This window comes from Otolemur garnettii, unplaced genomic scaffold (genome assembly GCF_000181295.1).
Source record: "Otolemur garnettii isolate 467f Iridium unplaced genomic scaffold, OtoGar3 scaffold00110, whole genome shotgun sequence".
Lineage (NCBI taxonomy): Eukaryota > Metazoa > Chordata > Mammalia > Primates > Galagidae > Otolemur > Otolemur garnettii.
In genome coordinates, this window is record NW_003852505.1 from 5960201 (window position 1) to 5980221 (window position 20021).

The 20021-nt window shown below is 38.1% G+C and overlaps 1 pseudogene across 1 annotated transcript; it reads left to right on the top strand.

The window, feature by feature from the left end:
- Nucleotides 1-319: 319 nt before the first annotated feature.
- On the top strand, nucleotides 320-1578 carry LOC100965116 (annotated as a pseudogene). The gene has a single exon (XR_002775062.1). The product of XR_002775062.1 is annotated as an ADP/ATP translocase 3-like (transcript).
- The last annotated feature ends 18443 nt before the right edge of the window (nucleotides 1579-20021 follow it).

The following is a 20021-nucleotide window of genomic DNA, read 5'->3' on the forward strand; positions in this document are numbered from 1 at the left end:
GCTCCTTTCAAGTGAATATCCCCACTGATTAGTACAAGTTAGCACTGATGGAAAATGGCTTTAGAAGTTGAATTTGAACTTTCCAGCTGAGCTAGTAGCATTCAGGAGAGGAGTAAGCAGAATTGCTCTCCTCTGCATAGACATGCATGGGAGACTGCACAATCCTTGACACAGCCTAGTAGAAGACAGCTGGGGGGAGGTGCACCCTAGTACTACAACTTCTTAAACTTATAATACTGAGAAAGTTACTTGACTTCTCTAAGCTGTTGTATTTTTAGCTATAAAATTGTAACAAACCCTTTCAGTCCTAGCGGCGGCAGTGCTGAGCCAGCGGTGCCCTTCCCTCTGTCCTCCGCGCCCGCTCTCCGGCTGTTCGCCCGTGCCGCCACCATGACGGAACAGGCCATCTCCTTCGCCAAGGACTTCCTGGCCCGGGGTATCGCGGCTGCCATCTCCAAGATGGCCGTGGCCCCCATCGAGCGGGTCAAGTTGCTGCTGCAGGTGCAGCATGCAAGCAAGCAGATTGCGGCCGACAAGCAGTACAAGGGTATTGTGGACTGCGTCGTGCGCATCCCCAGGGAGCAAGGCGTGCTGTCCTTCTGGAGAGGCAACCTGGCCAACGTAATTCGCTATTTCCCCACCCAATCCCTCAACTTCGCCTTCAAGGATAAGTACAAGCAGATCTTCCTGGGGGCTGTGGACAAACACACTCAGTTCTGGAGGTGTTTCGCCAGCAACCTGGCCTCTGGAGGGGCTGCGGGGGCCACCTCTCTCTGCTTCGTGTACCCGCTGGATTTTGCCAGAACCCGTTTGGCTGCTGACGTGGGGAAGTCAGGCGCAGAACGGGAGTTCAAGGGCCTGGGAGACTGTCTGGTGAAGATCACCAAGTCAGATGGGGTCCGCGGCCTGTACCAGGGCTTCAACGTCTCAGTGCAGGGAATCATCATCTACCGGGCCGCCTACTTCGGCGTGTACGACACCGCCAAAGGCATGCTCCCCGACCCCAAGAACACCCACATTGTGGTCAGCTGGATGATAGCCCAGACTGTGACGGCCGTGGCTGGTGTGGTCTCCTACCCCTTCGACACTGTGAGGCGAAGGATGATGGTGCAGTCGGGGCGCAAAGGAGCTGACATCATGTGCAAGGGCACTGTGGACTGCTGGAGGAAGATCTTCAGGGACCAGACGGGCAAAGCCTTCTTCAAGGGCGCCTGGTCCAACGTCCTCAGGGGCATGTGTGTGGGGGGGGGGCTTCCTGCTGGTCCTGTACTACAAGCTCAAGAAAGTCATCTAAGAACAGCTGCACTCAGGCAGCCTGGGGACCAGGAGAGCCACGTAGAATCCCTAACTATCACGGACCATCAACCTTCGAGAATTCCAGTTGTCCTGGCCAGATCATGTAGAGGCCAGGGAGGCTCTAGAAAGGGGCTCCAGATCATGTTGACCATTGATTACGGGGGGAGGGGGATCTTGACATGTGGGCCACTCAGACCTAGAGTCCAGATGCTTGTAGGACCCATGTTGTGTTTAAGTATTTATTTAAAAAGAATCACGTTTCCCATTTGTACTTAAAAAAAATAGTAACAAGATCAACCTCACACTATAGAATTGTTGAAAACATTAAATAAGATGTAGCATGGTGACAGGAACATCATGAGTACTCAACAAATGCTAGCTATTTTTATTATTATGGGCTTGACCCCTGATATCTTAATTTGTTGGTTGAATCATCTGAATAGAAATCTTTCGCTAAACATAAACAGTATGTATGCTCCAACCTTTTGTAGGAGACCCTTTTTCTATAAGCAGCATAGAGCGACTCTTATACCATCATATTTGAGTAGGATATTAGAGACTTGGTGCTTCCACTTGCTAGTTCCATGACCTTGAACAAGTTACTTACAACCTCCTTATACCTTAGTTCCCTCTTTCATAAGATGGAAAAAGTAATGTCATCTAGCTCATAAGGTGGCTGTGAAGTTAAAAAATAAAATGGTTTATTATAGCCCTTAATAAGAGACATAGCACATTGTATAAACTTAACTAATACTAGCAATGATAGTTAAATAAAAAGTTCATCCATGGTCCTGGAACTCTAGTTGATACTCATTTAGTATAGTTAATTGAACAGCTATATGAAATCATATAGTGTTGAGAAGAACAGTATTCTGAGTACAGAAAAAGCACCTCCACCTATTAAGCACCTGCTACATGTGAGGTACTCATCTAGTTGCTTTATAGACATTACTTTAATCTTCACAGCAATGCAGTTATTATCCCCACTTTAAAAATACATCAAATAAGATATTTTAAGAAATCTACCCAAGACCACACAACTAAGAAAAGAACTAAAAAGAGGCAGAAGTGAGATTTGAGCCCAAGTCTATCTGACACCAAAGCCTGTGTGCTTTCACCACATCTTTAATCCATCGTTGTGAATTTATTTACCAGATTAACTGATTGTCATTGACAAGCGAGAGGGCACCCAAAGATGAGACAAAGAACAAGAGTTCAAGGGGACTAAAAGAAATCTCAAGTATGGCTTGGCCTCAGGCCTGTCTTGCCAAAGGCTCTAGTCTCTGGCATTTTCTCCAGTTGCCTCAAGGTACACAGTTTTTTTCTTTGTGCTTTTTGCCCTAGGTTTATATTAAAATTCTCAGCCTATGAAAACTTATTCTAAATCTCAATAACTGAATTTCCTTAGCACTGTATGAACTATTCCAACTTTCCTCTGCTTGTTGACTTTTTTCTGTTTAATTCATATAGACCTTCCTTTCAACTTTTCATTACATAGCATTTTCTCTTTCCCCTCATTGACCTGATTCTCTCTCAATGCTTGCACTCCTGCTGATAACTGTACACTATCAAGTAGACATTAAGTAGAAAAATAACAGTACCATCCAGGAGCAGAGGGTACCATTTAAATGCAGCATATGAGAAATCTGCCTTTATTTTCATTTCATTTTGTGTTGTGTTTTCGCTATTTCGTCTGCTTTTCTATGAGCTCTCTTGCTACTGAGGAAGGCGTTTCATTTACATTTCTTTTTCTCCCTTAGAGATCAAGGTTCACTTCTCCTTTTTTACATCCTAAATGAGTAGGCTAATTTGTGACATCATGAGTATGGTCAGACAGAAAATTCTAAAGTTATTTATACTAAATAGATCTCCAATGAACATAGTTCCAAGGCAAGGAAGTGACTCAGAAATGTAACATCAGGGGAACTGAGATATTTCTGAAAATTCTAAAGCCCTAGAAACTCTACGGAGGATTTTCTGAAGTGCTACTAAGTACTACTAAGTACCTCTACGCCACCTGAGAGTCTCTGAAAATTTACCACAAACAATAATGTACTATTTTAGAGCCCCTTCCAATGGAAAAGCTAACAAGACACTCAATTTTCAAATTTTCCCAGCTGTAGCTCTTGTCATAAAGAGCTTTCTCAGACCACCTTTGCAGGTGTCTTCAGTGGCCCCCAATGTACTTCTATTTCAGGTATAGCTCAGAGAAAGAATGAGGTTTCCCTTTATTCCTATATCTTCAAACTTTTCTCACCCAGAGATCTTACCTGGTTAAGCTGAGTTAAGTAGGGGAACTAAAGTGACAAGGTGAGAGAAATGCTCTCAAACCTTTAGGAAAGTAGTATTGAACATTTGCAATCTGGTAGATCTACATGCATAGCTATCCTAGATCACGGATAGGACTTGGGGAAAAAAATCAATAAAAGAGACAGTTATATAAGACATACATTCATTGGAGTCCAGTTTATATTTTTATCACCTAGCATAATAGTGTATTTTTTGAATTTATGTCCTTTTTCTTTTATTACAGCCATTCATGCTTATCAATTTTAAAAAGCATAGATTTTACCAATATGGAGTAAATTGTCTACTTCCATTTCCTCTGGAACATCAGCCTTAATCAATATTTTCACAGAATAATAGGCCTTAAAGAGAAGGAATACGATGTCTGAGTAAAGTTTTAAAAAATGGTTATCCTACACAAAAGAACTATAAACAGAATCCTAATTTACCCTAAGTTTGCTAATAGTAGTTCCCTCTTTCTGGACATTATTCAAGTTCATCCATTAGCCAGAACAGTTTTTCAATAAAAACCATTGGATTAAAAACAATGAAACATCTTCCTGGCTGACTCAGCAGCCAACTCATAACCAATCTCTTCCCTAGTACAAGTTGGAAACTTGGCACCTACACTCCTCTATCACCTTTCCACTTCCATGCCACCACAATGTTTTTCTTTTCCCCATGCCAGAGCCAAAGCCATCTTTTAGCCAGTCTTACAACCCTGCCCTGAATCATGAAGGTGAGAAGAAAGGTTCTCACTGAGGGATGATAAACCACTACCCTTTTGCCTCTGACTCCTAAGAAGCCATTAGAGGTATCACAGTTGCTCTTGGAGTTTAAAAAAATCCAGTGCACATTATTACTGTAGAAATAATTAAGGGTGACCTCTGTTTCCCTGTATTGCACATTAGCATCGCCATATACAATCAAATGGAATTTAGTGCACTTTGCTAATATGTTGAAATGATGGAAATTCATATATCATGAAATGGCAGTTTGAAAACCATTAAAGAAGCATGAGCAGTTCTTTGCATTTCTTTCACAAAGAGATTTTCTACTCACTTAAAGGTAATTAGGTTTGTGAATTTCTATATTTTATGTTTATTTCTTCCAATTTTCATTTTAAGTAATTTAAGTATGTTTTATCCACCCCCCATGATCCCGTGTCTAGCACTCTTTTTCACTGGATGACAGTGCAAACAAGGTTTCCACTGCTATTGCAACACATCAAGACTTAGGAAAGAAAAACAACACTCTTCCACCCAGCCATGTCTAGGCCAACTTAAACTTTAGTGGTACTATTATTTAATGCATTATATAATCTGAACACAACTGATCTGCAAAGATTCAAACTCCTAATATCCCTGAAAATCCATTTAAAAAACCCATTAATGGTACTATCTTTTCAGGTCTTCCATGAATCTCAACAATTGTTCAAACTAAAGAGTTTAAAGTCAAAACAAACAAACAAACCAAAAACAGGCTTGATTTTTTATGCTCTTAATCTTTATTTAAATTTCCTAGGAAAACAACTTTATCTGTTGTGGCTCAGACTAATGAGCAGTACTAGGAGCAGACCTGGTACATTGACTGTAGTACATGGTGAGGGCTAGAGGCCAGGTGGGGGAGCAAGGTAATTGGTGCCCATGCAAAAGATCACCCAGGTATCTTAGGGAATCAGAAATCTACTTTTGGGGATTCATGGAATGGATTCTAGAGACTCTCACATTTCTTAGCTCAAGGCACCTTTCATCTTCAAAGCTATCAAAAGTGTGGACAACTTCTTGTGCTTCATATCTGATTTCCCTTTCTACGCTGGGCTGCTATTAAGGGCTCAGGTGATTACATTGTCCCACCCCACTAGCTGCCCAGGTAATCCAGGATAATAGCCCTATTTTAAAAATCAGCTGATTAATAACTTAACCATGGCAAAGTCTGTTTTGTCATGTAAGGTACGTACACAGTCCTGGAGATTATTGAGGGGCATCTTACTGGAGACAACAATTCTGCCTACCAAAGACTTTCAGTTTAGGTGCATCCTACAGGCACGTTCTGTGCAGCCTTTGCCAGCATCAATTGCTCTTCACGCTTACACATAGGCTCCTCACACATATGCTCTTAATTAATCAGAAATAAAAACAACCGTGAGAACCCTGCTGAGCGCCATTTCCCATAATCCCACTACATTTTGGGAAGCAGATATTGAACAGGGATTAGGCATCACATTATCGCAGGCATCCTCAAACTAAGGCCTGCGGGCCGCATGCAGCCAGCGGAGGACATTTATCCGGCCCTCCGGATGTTTTTGCCGCTGCTGCCTGTAGAGCAGCCAACTCGTCCTGGGGCCGCAGTCCAGCCCTCCAAAGGTCTGAGGGACAGTGAAGTGGCCCCCTGTTTAAAAAGTTTGAGGACCCCTGTTTAAAGTCTCCAAATTATTAAAGATTCTAAGAAAGTGTTTAACTGTAAATGACTATGTCAACAGCTTATTTGCTGCAACTCTGGGAACAGTGCTTGCTGGCTGTGAAAAAGGATATTTCAAATAAATCCTCTGTGGTGCTCCCCAAACAGGCACCTTAATAAGAGAAGAAAATGTCTTTGGGCTAAAATCCCTATGCCATCAAAGGTGCAGAAAGGAGATACACATTGTTTAGCACTTCCCTTAAACGAAGACACAAGTGAATGCTTCCGTGCAGGAGAATTCAAAGCTCAGGAGCCCGCCCTGGAAGAGGACTAGTGACGGCTCTAAAAAGCTCTTTGTAAATCCATTTGTCAAAGAAGAAACAACCCAAAGAGCTCTAATCTATCCCTTCTGAAATACCGCTGTAATTGATTTTTTTTTCCTTTTGTTTTTCTGAACTGACTACAGAACCTGACTACAAGGCTGGCCTACTGACAGAATAAAAAAATATATTATAAATCACACACAAAACACAAGAAATCACAGCACTGTCCCCTCCAGGGATATTCCAAAATACTAATTCCAGCCGTATCTGATTCAAGTAGTTCAGCTGTACAATTTCTACATTTTGAAATGAAATTGATTTGGTGAATCATTTCAGTTTACTTTATCTGATTATTATTAATACTGTAATAAAGGGTTTAACAACATGAAAAAATTAAAATTCTTTTAAGTCTGTTTCATAGCACCAATGCATTCATTTGCAAAGCTTTTTTTTTCTTTTATCAACAATTGCAGGTTGGCCTGTCCACGTGTATTTGGAAGAACCCTTCTCTTAAGGACTACTAAGTAATAGGGTTTGTCAGGGGAAAGAGGCTTTATTACCATTGCAAATAATTTATTTGCAACAAAAATTGTCCGCTCTATTTCCACAGTTGTTATTTCTTAAACACCTACACATTAATGCTCTGTATCTCAGCAGACATGTTTTCTTAACTGGAGGAAACAATAGTTCTGTTAGAGGATTAAGGAATGCTTCTTTGGCTTGCACTGAAATATTTTTTTTTCCTTTGTGTGTATGATTTCATTTATACTTCAGTTTCCCCTGTGTTTCGTTCTTTAATCCTATATTCGGATACAGCTGTTTGCTGTGCTGCATGTCATTTTACTCATAGTTGATATTTCCTCTCTCCCTAACACTTTCTGAACCTTTATATTTAAAGACAATGAATTTGCCATGCTTGTACTCTATAAATAGAGATAGTAAATCTTAATTATCCTTTCAGATTGCAGTGTCTGTTTCCAGCTGTGCATGTAAATGTTTCTGATCAGGATGTATGTTCCAGTATGTTTATTTTTAATCCCAAATTACATCCTTCACAAGCCAAGACCAAATGTGAAATGATAAACTTTTATTTACAGACACGTGTCAAGTGCTTGTTAATAGTTCCATTCTTGTACCTTTCTTAATATAGCTTTCTGAGAGTTTCCCCTTGCCTATAATCTTGGGGAAGACATGATCCTGGAAGATTCATCACTGAAAGGTAGATGTGCCTACTGTGCACTCCAGGCTTGGCAGGTGTGGGTCATTTCTATGTGTTTCTCTGGATCTTTTCTGGAAAAGACAGGAATGGAAAGGTGTGATATCTTTCCTCACTCATCATAAGGACATGGCCAACAGTCATACAACAGAGAAAAGCATAATACATTTATTTAATCAAAGTTTACCTGACACAGGAACTTTCAGAAATGAAGGCCCAAAGACTTGGGGAAAACTATTTTTATGCTTAGATTGAATGAAGAATGAATAGCCATATAGAAATGCGAATAGACAAAAAAGGATATGATCTAATAGTAAGACTGACGGGGGAAACCCAGGAAGTTCTGTATGTTCACATTTTTTTTTTTTGGCCTCTCTATGTAGCATTCCCTCCTCTTCCTATAGAGTAAGACCCCCTCTAGAATGAGGATTTTATGCCCTATTATTAGACAGAGTAGGACATAGAATTTATGGCCAGCTACTACACATAAAGGCAGTTGAAGGATAGGGTAATATATCTAGATTTTATGGCTCAATTTGGGGGAGAGGGATTCAAATTTCTGTGACTTACCTTGAGGAAGAGAAATTATGATTTTTGAATCACTTCAAAGGAGAAAGAGGGTCAAGACAGGAGGGCAGGAGAAGGTAAGTGGGAACTCGCTTCTGAGGCTACTTTTGAGGCCTTCCAAGCTTCTTTATTTCAAAGAACTCAGCATGCCAATACCATATTTTAGGGTATCATTTTCTGAGCTCCCAATAAGAATCATAATAGATTTTTAGAAAGCTGCCCTAATTAAGAAGATTTAGATTTGGAAAACTAAGCCATATGCACTCCCTTGGGCTATTCACAAAGATTACCAGTACATGGAATGTAACATGGATTTTAAACATCTTGTAATGTGGCTTCCAGCTAATGAAAGGGGAGAAAAAAGAAAAGCCTACGCTATAGCGTACAATACGAAAGGATGCTTAACATTCACCCACAGCATTAGTTCATTTAATTTTTATTCTTCTCTAGCTAATTGTTCACAGAATCTAAAATATGCTTTTTTCCTCCATCCTGCATGCTATTTTGACTAAAGGAATTGCATTTTGGATAATTTGATAGTCCAGAAATTTCAGCAATTCTTCTCTGAAAGACTTTTAATAGATGGTAGTTGAAATATGTATATTTTTATGAATGGTTTTACAGAAGGGAAAAAGAAAAAAAAAAGAGTTGTTTTTAAACCGAGTGACCAGTAACCAAAGATGGTGGAAATATCTATTATTATAAACAGCATGACCTTAGAAATTGCCTATAGCAAATGTTATCTACACTTCATGTAAGACGACTGAGACTAATTTGTAGCCACATTGAGTGTTTACAAGGAATAATAAATAGCCTTTATGTGAAAGGAACATCAAAGAGTTTTTAAAGTGCAAATGAATATTGCTTTTTAATAGGAGGAAGAAAATCTTGGTCGGTTAATTGCTGTTTCATGAGTGGAAGCTTCTAAACATTGAAGAGTTAACTAAGCAATCTTAGGAGCCAAACTTAAGTTGACATAAATATAGTAGTTACCCTGTTTACATTGACTTTTCCATGTGACAAATTCAAGTCTCTTATAAGATCTAAATTTAACTTTATAAAATTCTAGTCATATTATCAGGAAGTATGTTAAATTTTAATATATTGAACTTCATTTTATTTAAAAGTCTAAGATTTTGAGCACACAAGAATGATACCAAAAATAATAGCTTCATAGCCGTCTAAAATGTCTCAAAGTTTCTGGGGGTAGGGGAGATGTGAGGAAAATATATAGAGTAATTTATGTTTAAATCTATTGTTGGATTTAAACATACATTACACACTTAAAATTTAATTAAGCACCTGATTTCTCTCCCAGCCAGAAAAGTTCCCCTCTAGATTTTCCCCTTTGGATAAACTGACATCATTAGATCAAGTAAAACCTAGACTTTATTATTTATTTCACTCTTCCCTTCACAAAGTCTCTTCAAGATCTCATCATCTATCAATAAGTCCTATTTTCTCTAGTCTAGAGTATAAATTTAATTTGACCACTTTTCTTAAGGTCTACCATCCAATCCAATCCACCATTATTTCTCACTTGTACTACTGCAACAAAATCCTAAATATTCTCTCCCCTTCTGTGTTTGACTCTATCTAATCTAATCTCTATAGAGTAAAAGTAATATCTTTGAAAGGGAATACACATAGTACACTTTTCCACAAAACTCCAATGATTTCCTATTGCCATTATACAGAGAATAAAACCAAACTCAATGCCACTTCAAACCCTATCAATCTAATTTCTGCTTACCTCTTTAACCTTATGTAACACTCTCCCCTCATTCACTACACTGGAAGGTACAAAGGCCTTCTTTGCATTTCTCAAATGTCCATGAATATTAAAACCACACGGCCTTTGCATTTTTCTTTCCCTCTGCCTGTAATCCTGTGCCTTACTTTTACAAGGTTGGTTTCTTTTTGCTATTTCAGTACAAGCTCAAATGTCCCCTTTGTACATCATACATCTACTCTGCTGAATCTAAAGTAGTTCCTTCCTCATTCCTATTTAATCCATTAATACGTATTATTTTTCTTCATGTTTGAAAGCAAGAACATCACCTCCCTGGATAACTTCCATAGCCCCAGAGTCTAAAACATTTTGGGGCACATAGTAAGTACTCAAAAAATATTTGCTGAATAGATACATATACAGTATTTGCCTTCCTTGAACACAACTATTCCTTATTTTGCTTATTTGCGTTTGGTGATGCTTTGCTTTTTCTTTTCAAATAACACTGAGGTAGTCTAACTCATTTGAAAAATATTTCCCCCCTCTGGCCAAAATACTTGTACCTGCTATATAATCAGGAGTACAGAGTCTGTAAATAAGGATGTTCATATATACACAGACACCTTGCATACTCCAAATGCGGCTGCTTTTTTAAACTCTCTCAAATATTTTCTCCTTTTATTGAGAACACAGTTTTGCTATCATAAAAATGGTTGACACTTTCAGGTGGTGATTCCATGGGTCACCATGGATCAGCTATGAAGTAGTCCATTCCAATTTAAACTCAAATTACCCCCTCAAAGCCTAATATTTTTAAGAGTTTGGGGTCTCTCCCAAGATTAAGGCCTTTGAGTAAAATGAATTATCTTACTATATGTGATGACAAATTACAAACACCAATATTAGGTGAGTAATAACCTTTAGCAAACTTTGGATAGCTAAATAACTATAGAATTATTTTATCTAAACTGTAGTCCAAGCTCTGCATTATAACTGACCTAAGGAAAGTAGGTTCTCTTCTTTATAGCTCAGGTTTTTTTGTTTTTTCCAACTAAATTTTTTTGTGCAAACATAGTTTGGAACCAAAGTTATTAAGTTACAGATTTTTATATTATGGAGGGAAGGGAAGTGGCATTATAATCTCTTCCCTGCCCTTCAATCTCAAGTCAAGTTAGAGTGGGGCATTCCTCAAGAGTTTGAAACATGTTACCTTCAGTTTGAGTGTTGTAGTAACTGTTGTTATGTGTACATGTGACTAGAAAATATCTACAGTCAAAATGCCATGACTACAGAGGGTTAGTGTTGATAGAATACAGAGAGAAAGTACCACAGTGAGAATAATCTGTATTTTCACATAGGCAGGGCAAAGTTTCATTTTCTTGTGGGTTATAAGTGAGACCCCCCAAAGAGTAACCAGCTGTGAGCTATGTTGTAAAAGGCTACAACTCAAAAGGGCTTCCTGCAGACGTGAGAGATATAAGTCGTCTTCACGTGGGATGTGAGAGATGCCTTGTATTATCCTCTCTAAGAGACTGTAACTGGATTTCCCCTGCAGCAGTATCTCAGAGAAACCCACAAATGTACCAAAAGAAGAGAAAGAATTAGCATTTGGGAATTGGCCATACTCAGGTTCTCCAAGGTCTTGAGCATAAAAGAAGTGAGTGTGACTGTAAACATTTTGTCTGGAAAATTTTAGCCAAAAATATATATATATATATTTGATTGGAATATCACAAATCCCACAAACCATAAATAGATACTGCCTCTTCCTTGTGTATCCCAGGCAGTAAAGTTTTCACCTTAGATGTCATCAGAGGTGAGAGAGGCCAAGTGTTGAAGTAGAAAGCAAAGTGGAGTGGTAGCCAGGGGGACTGTTTGTGTAACTTTGGATAAATCACTCAGTATTTCCAAGACTCACGTTTTTCGCCTGTGAAAATGTGGAAATAAATTGGTTGGATCAATGCTTTAGAAGAGCCCTTTTGGGTCAGGAATTTTAAAAGCCTATAAAATTAACGGAAGGTCAAGATAAATTGATCTAAATGAGAGAAATTTATAAACTTCGGGGCATTCTCTGAAATGCTGGTTCTTTATTTCAAGTTTTATAGAAGATGTAAACTAAGCTTTTATAAAGAGAGAATTAATTGGTAAAAAGCTACACTAATGAAGTCATTCATATTCATGATCAGCCTCTAGTATCACAGATAGCTAGGAAGTGAGGAAGGTGCTGCGGTAGCACTTAATTATATTTTATGTGGTGTCCCCTCAACGGCCATCTCTCTCTGCTCTAGTTGATCTCATAGAAGGCAGAAGTTGAACTTTCATGGCATTTCTGAACAGTGATGGAGAGAATGCATGCCCTTGGTCTCACAAAGTTAAATCAAAGACTTATTTTTTTCATCTGTACCCTTTGTTCATGTTTCCTTTTCATTCTCCTTTATGAGTTCCAGCATTGCTGCATTCATGCAGGGTAACAAAGAGGGAGATTGGGGGAAGCAGGTTACTGCATTTTCACACTTTCCTCTTTGCCTTTGCCTTTTCTGAGAAAATCTTAGGAGCATGTAAATGGGAATATGCACTCATAAACTTCTCATTCCAGTTCCTTCTTTCTGATTGTGACACAGCCTCTAACCCCCCACCCTTAGGCACCGGAATACATACTAGGAGTCAAAAATTAAAAAGAGAGAAGTGATAAAATGAAAGGTTAAATATCAACTGAAAAAGCAAGATACAAAGAAATGTTAATAGTGTTAGTATAATCTTTAAATGAAAAGATAATCTGTAAATACATATTTCATATTGGGAAATATATGTTTGGTCTTCATCCTGTTCCCGGACATACAGCTTCCCAAATCCTTGGAATCTCCAGAGTGATAAGTGACTTTTGTATGCTAATGATATGACTAGTGGCTGGGGTCCCTAAATAGCTTCAGGATAGTGGCCGGCAGCCAGAAAAACCAAGGCAGGTTTAGAGGTTGAGATTTTCAGCCCCACCTCCCAACCCCTAGTAAGAGGATAAGGGCTGTCACCAATTGCCAGTGATGTAAGCAATCATGACTACATAATGAAGCCTCCATAAAAACCCTAAAGCACCGGGTTCAGAGAGATTGTTGAACACATGAAGGCACCTAGAAAGTGCCAGAAAGCAGAAAAGCTGTCCTTGCCCCTTCTCATATGCCTTGTCCTATATACCTCTTCTATCTGGCTGTACATCTTTTTAGTATCTCTTATAATAACTGGTAGGCAGAAGTCATGTGTTTCCCTGTGTTCTGTGAGCTATTCTTGCAAATTAATCAAACCTGGTGAAGAGCTCATGGGCACACTAATTAGTTGGGAGCGTAAGTGACAGCCTAACACAGGGATGGTTAACTTTTCGTGTTAGGAGGCTGAATTAATTTAGTTTTCAGCCAATAAGGCTGCATTCAAGAAACTTCCCCCACACTTAAAAATGTACTTTATTTTATAAAAATCTAACTACTGTATACATAATAATTTCAAAAAAAATGTTAATTTTAAAGTTAACTAACCTTTTAATGACTTTGTTCTGTCTGCTTTTTGTTGGCAAGCATTTGAATATTTGGTTACAGTGTGGAGGTCCACAGTTTCAGTTGATCCTCTAGATGGATGTCAGTCATTTGTGACCTTAAGGCCATCTTTGTATGGGTTAGTTGGGATAATGTAGATTAGATTGATTGAAGAGCAAAATAGCATTTTTCAGGCATGTTACCAATGGCATGGGTGTTGTACTGCATGTTTTCGTGTTTCCACTGAATATTTCTTAACATCAAACAATGACTTTAAAATGTCATCTACTGAGAGCTCAATAAATTCCATCCATAGTTCTTTACATGCCTTGATGATGTCAACTATGTGAGGCTGAAATGCTAATTTAATTGTGGTGTCATGATTCTCAGAGTCAGTGAATCTGTCATTGTCTGCTCCAATTAATAGGTCTGTAACAGCTGCATATTCTTCAAATGATTTTCCAATATCATCATCCTGCTTGTCAATGACCTTTGCTAATTGAGGAAAATATTCATCCATAATTTCTTTTGAATAAGTGTTTTGAAAAGAGGTAGCTTTTTTTCAAAACGCTTGAAATTTTTGGCAAATATCATATATCTACTTAGTTTAACAGTGCAAAGAAATATTCAAGTCATTTTGATTTGACACGATACCACACAGGAATGCTGCATCCCTATAAAATTCTTCTTTCAATAATTCACATTGCAACTCTATTCTTCATAATATTGCGTTGTTCTCACAGAGATAAAATTTTGGTTAATAGCTGTTCCTGGAATAACCAATATAGTTTAGAATGACAGGGTAAATCCACACTGAATACCACACCTTTCAACTTTAACATGTTACAAAACTGAAGATGTGTTGCATTTGCACTGTTAACAATACTTATAACTTGTTACAAAGTGTCATTTCTAATACAGTATGACCTTCATAGTTGACCACCTCCTTAAGTTGATGTAATATGCATGGAGCAGACATGCACCACATGCATATAACAGTACAGTAGGCCTAGTACCTTATGTTGACAACCTGTGTATGTTGACCACCTGTGTATGTTGACTAGTTTATTACAGACCCCTGGGTGGTCAATTTATAGAGGTTCTACTGTAGTAGCTTTAGCTTGGAGATTTTGCCAATGCAAGAGACAATGAAAAGAAATGAGAGCATCTGGATCTGTTAATACTTTTTCTCTGTGCAATAAACTCTTCATGTTTTCCTGTCATGGAAAGTACACCATATGCATAGACACTTGCTAAATTTACCAAATTCAGTCTAACTTCAAAACATTTTTCTTGAAAGTTGTTGAAAATGTCCATCTCTTGTGTTCTGTTTGCCAGAGTGCCCAAAGTGAGTAACTCTTTGTAGCAAAGAAAATCTTCTTTTATTACCTGAATGAAATATAAAATCTATACTGTCATTAGTATTAGTTGATTTATCCAAAGCAATTGACTGATATATATTTTCCTTTGGAAGTATTTCGTGAAGTTTTTCCCTTAAATTGAAGGCAAATTCGTACTGCTGATCAGTTATGGCTCTTCTTAAAATAGGCAGTTTTTACTTTAAAACATTATCAGCAGTGTTTTTCAACTTTTCTATCTCACAGCACACTTGAACCTATAATTAACCTTCCTCAATGCACTTAAATTATGTTGATCAAAAAAAATAAAAAAAGGAAAGAGTTAAAAAAAAAGAATATACTTACTGTGCCTTGAAATTCTTTTGAAAATAGTTCAATTAACGATCTTTTTAAAAAAAAAAATAGGGGCAGACCTAAGATGCTCTCACGGCACATCAGTATGCTGTGGCACTCCAGTTGAAAATCACTGTTATCAGGGTCTAAGAATTTTATAATATCAACAATACATTCTTTCACAATTTCTACATCACCGAATGGGTTCCCTTTTCACCTAAGCATTTAAGGTACTTTATAAGTTGCTTCAGTGGCATTATTTCCAGGTCTTATTGTTGCTTGAAATAATTATCTTTGCTTTTGCTTTTCATTGTTTGATTTTTACAATGCAACCTTTTGTGCCTCTCTCTCCGAATTAAAATATTTGTGGTCCTTCTAAGTGTTACAATGCTGATGAGCACTGAATTTCTTGAATGTTGATATTGCAGTATCACAAAGCAAAGAAATCATCTTATCTTTAACAGGAAGCAAGATAATGTTGCAATTCCCAATCTTCATTAAAAAATCTGTTTTCTTCCTTCAGTGTTCTCTTGGTCTCCTTTGACATGACAGGCTGTTAAGCAGACAGAATGAAAAAATACTGTAGAGCTGTGCAACTATTCACATATTCCATTTCAAATAGAAACACAGTGAACCATTGTTAAAAGGTAAGAACAGAGTTAAGAAAACCATAAGAAAACCATAAATTTTCTCCAACCAACCTCATGTGGTAGCGACACCAGTCAGGAGGGTAAGTTACAACTAAATCAAGAACAGAGAGGCTGTCAATTCAGCCCTTATAGCTTATTAGTGTTCTAATTGTGCCAATCAATCTGGGAGTATCACTTTGTGAAAACTTATTTTATTCTTTGATATTTTAAAAATAAAGTAAAAATATGAAAGAGGAACAAAATGTACTAATAAAAATAAAATGATTTGTTCTATAAAATTTGGATTCTGTCAAAAGGCAGCACTTAAGGACCTAGAAGAATTGGTGAGGCCTTACGGCCACAGGTTCTCCACCTCTAGGCTACTACTTTCCACTAGTATCTAAAGTGGGAGGAATTCTTATGAAGCTGAGCCCTCAACCTGTGGAATCTGACACTATCTCCAGGTAGCTGGTGTGAGAATTGAATTGAATAAGAGGACACCCAGCTGGTGTCTGCTGAAGAATCACTTTGCTTGTGGCGATAAATCCACAGTTTTTGGTGACCAGAGGTGAAACATTCTGCGCTGTACGGAATGACTGTGCAGGAGAAAATGACAAAAACTACAGTCTGGTTTTAGTTCCCTAGATTGTTAATAGCATTGTTCAGGGGAAAAAAAAACCTGAAAGAATTATACTCTATGTTTATTCTTGTCTGCAATTTCTCCGTGTTCTATAGTAAGACTATATTAATTTTACCCTATAAACAAAAATAATAGAGGCTTTCATTTTTTAAGTTAATAAGCAATTCCTTTAAAAATAAAATAATACATAATAAAGCAACAAAGAAGGAATTCTTTTAACAAGGGATTAAAAGGCCTTCTGGTATAAGGAGGGGGTTGGAAATACACAGGCCCTATGGAAAGGAAATATAATATCTGCTAGTAATAGAACTATGCTGTGCTAGGTTCTGTTTGAAACCCTTTATACATTAAGCAAGAAAACAGCATTAATCTTGGCTGTGATACTGGTTTTCTGTGCTTCTCCAACAATTCCTTTACTGTCTTTATTCTTTAGCTTCCTTTTCTACAAAATGGGAATAAAAACACAGTTCCCTGCTTTTCTCTTCCCATCGTCTGTCATGCAGGCATGCTATTGTGCTGATTACAATTCTATAAATGTTTTTTTTTTTCAGATTCTGCAATGTGTTTTAACCCTTCAGAGCCAAAATCTTTCAACATGTTACTACTGCAGATTGCATAAAACATTAACCCTTCTAGATTATCCTTCCCTCCTAAAATAGTTATTTGATCTTTCTGTTTAAATATTGTACTCTTCAAATGAATTGAGCCAGGTACTTTGCATTCTCTTGATACATTTATTTGAGCTCTGTTCTGTACTGTAGCTGAAAAAAATGGGTCATTTCCCAGTAGACAATCATAATAAAAATAGTCCATCCTCAAATGACAAATGCATTCAGATACCACATCATATTGACTTTTAAGGGAAACCCAGTTGAGGATTTTATGAGTATAAAATTTCTGATTTCTTTATATTTTAATGTAGTCACACTTGTTTAAAGTGCCATAGTAAACATTGTTAATAACATACATAATATTGTCATCTTGGCATTGGATTATATGAAAATATGTTACCATTCACCAGGCTTAGAGGAAGATATTTAATAAAATGTGAACTGAAAACTATAGTAGCTTTGCCCTGGTGGGTGTGCAGGCTATTTGCTTATTAGTAAGATCTAGGTGCAATTGGAGCCTTGGTTTTTCATTAGCAACTTAAATTTCTATCACATTCTCTCTATGAATACACAGTATATTATTTATTAATTAAGATGTAATTGTAAAGCTGCCTTAGTTATCTAACAACTGTGTTAATTAGACCCTCTAAATTATGGTGATTACATTTACTTCCTTTGGTGACATGTTCTTGAGATGGACACCCATGTTTAGCTCCCTTTGTGAAAATAACGCAAGAACAGCTACTTTCCTCTTCTTCCCTAGTTCACATGGACACAAAACTCCTTGAGGTGGGGACTGAAATCAGTGAAGCTATAAACTGAAGGGGCTTCTAGCTTTAAGTCGGTATAAATCCTATCATCCAGGCCAACCCAGATAAATAGTTATCATTCTGAGCCTCCTCATTTTATATTCAATGAAGAAGCATTCTCACTAAGGGACCACCTCCCAGTCACTTAGCAATACAAAAAGGTGGGATGATGAAGTGAATAAAGAAGCTTATCTTTGAGGACACCAGCCTGTGCCTACCTCCTTCACTCCACCCCACTCTCCTTATAATGCCCACTGTGAGCCTCTCCCCAAGACTTCCCTTCTGAATTGCTCCATGTTCTAGACCAGCGGTTCTCAACCTGTGGGTTGTGACCCACAGGAACTATACTAAAGGATTGCAGCATTAGGAAGGTTGAGAGCCACTGCTCTAGTCCATTCCTTCTCTTCTTTTCCTGTTCTTTGTCTCATGGAGCTAATCTGATGGAAATACCAACTATCCCTCTGCCTTCACTATATGTTATCTCCAAGACGTCTATACTTCTCTTTTCCCAGAGTCCTCAGTGTCTCACCTCGCAAGAGTGATGCTAAGTATAGTTATTTTAAGTGTTTATGGTACACTAGCAAGCTTCACAACTCACGAATCAGAAATCTGCCTACTTCATATATACAAAAAGTACTTCTGGGTTCTTATTCATTTTCTCTATATCCCTGAAAATGTCCTTTTTTTTTTTTTTTTCAAGTTTTTGCCTTTTTCAGTTGTAAAATGGTGTTCCTTTGGTTTCAACCCAAAGTTTAAAAGTAATTATCAGGGACGAGCTGAAAGAGTTCTTAGAGATCATCTGGACTAGAAATGGCAAATAGGTTTCATCCCAAGGACCAACTTTGTTCTATTAATACTGTCTGCTTTTCAGTGTTAAAAAGAATTCTGAGGCCTTTTCTGGGTTCAGTAGTAAAGAATGTCATGATTGATGAGCACTCTCTACCATTCATGTGAAAACAGTATGTAGCAGCCTGTGTGTCAATTATTTTTTGTGTTTTTCCTCTTTTCATTTTATACCAGGGATATATCAACCTGCTGTCTTTCTACATGACAAAGGACAAGCATGATTGGGAAATTGAACACCTTATAGTTGAGAGATGGTACTAACAGATGATGAGGCATACCTTCTTCTGTCTTTCTTAAAAAAAAGAAAAAAGAAAGAGAAACTATTTCCAGAAATTTTAAATTTTATAATAGTGTTTCCTCATAGGACAAATGTTATTCCTAGGCAGTGTTGGAGAGGACTTGCAACAGTAGCCAAAAGCCTTATTCTCATAATTGTTACCACTAAAGTCACTGTTTTCAAGTGAAGGTAATAAACAAGAAAGAAATAAAGAAAAGAAAGAGAGAGAGAGAGAGAAAGGGAGGGAGGGAGGGAAGTAGGGGCTATGTCCTATGAGTAACAAAATTCTCTTTAGCTACCAATGTTGACATTGCTTCTCTTATCAGGTTAGGTCCTATTTGTGGGGAAGAAATCCTCATGACACTGACAAAAATACAGCTACTTGGGAGACAGGTAGTGAAAGAAATCAGGCCAGAAACCAAACTGCATGATTATAGCAACCTCCTTCCCATATTCTTGTAAATCCTCATGACCCTGTCAAGAATATAGCCATCCTGGGAGGACAACTAGTGATAGAAAGCGGGTCAAAGACCAAATGGCATGGTCACGGCAACTCCCTTCCCACTCTCCTGAAATGCTTCAGGGCCCATGTTCCTGGGAAACATCAGAATATACCCTGGTCCTAGCTGACACTAGAGATAAGGCCTTGGTATAAGATAAGCACCTTTTGTGGAAGGCAGTAATTCTAAAATCAGTCTAAGACACAGCATCATTCACTCTGCAGGAAAAATGACATCTCTCACGACCCCCTCCCACATTTCAACTACACTAATAAAAATCCCTTGAAATTGTGTGAGGGGGAGCTAACTTCTGGTCAGACCTCCATTCTCCTTCTTTAAAATAAAGCCTGTTATTAATCCCAGGATTCTGTCCTCCCCTTGCGGACCCTGGCCTGGACTCTATCCCTAAGCCTCTCACTCTTATACACTAGCAAGCAAGCCTGGGCTGTGGACAGAATAGCATATTTTTCTTACCATTAAAAAGGACAGAGACTTTATATCTTTTGTATTAACCTGGATGGAAGTGAAACATATTCTTAGCAAAGCATCACAAGAATGGAGAAACAAGGCTTGGTGCCTGTGGCTCTAGTTGCTAAGTCGCCAGCCACATACACCTGAGCCGGAGGGTTTGGATCCAGCCTGGGCCCACCAAACAACAATGATGGCTGCAACCAAAA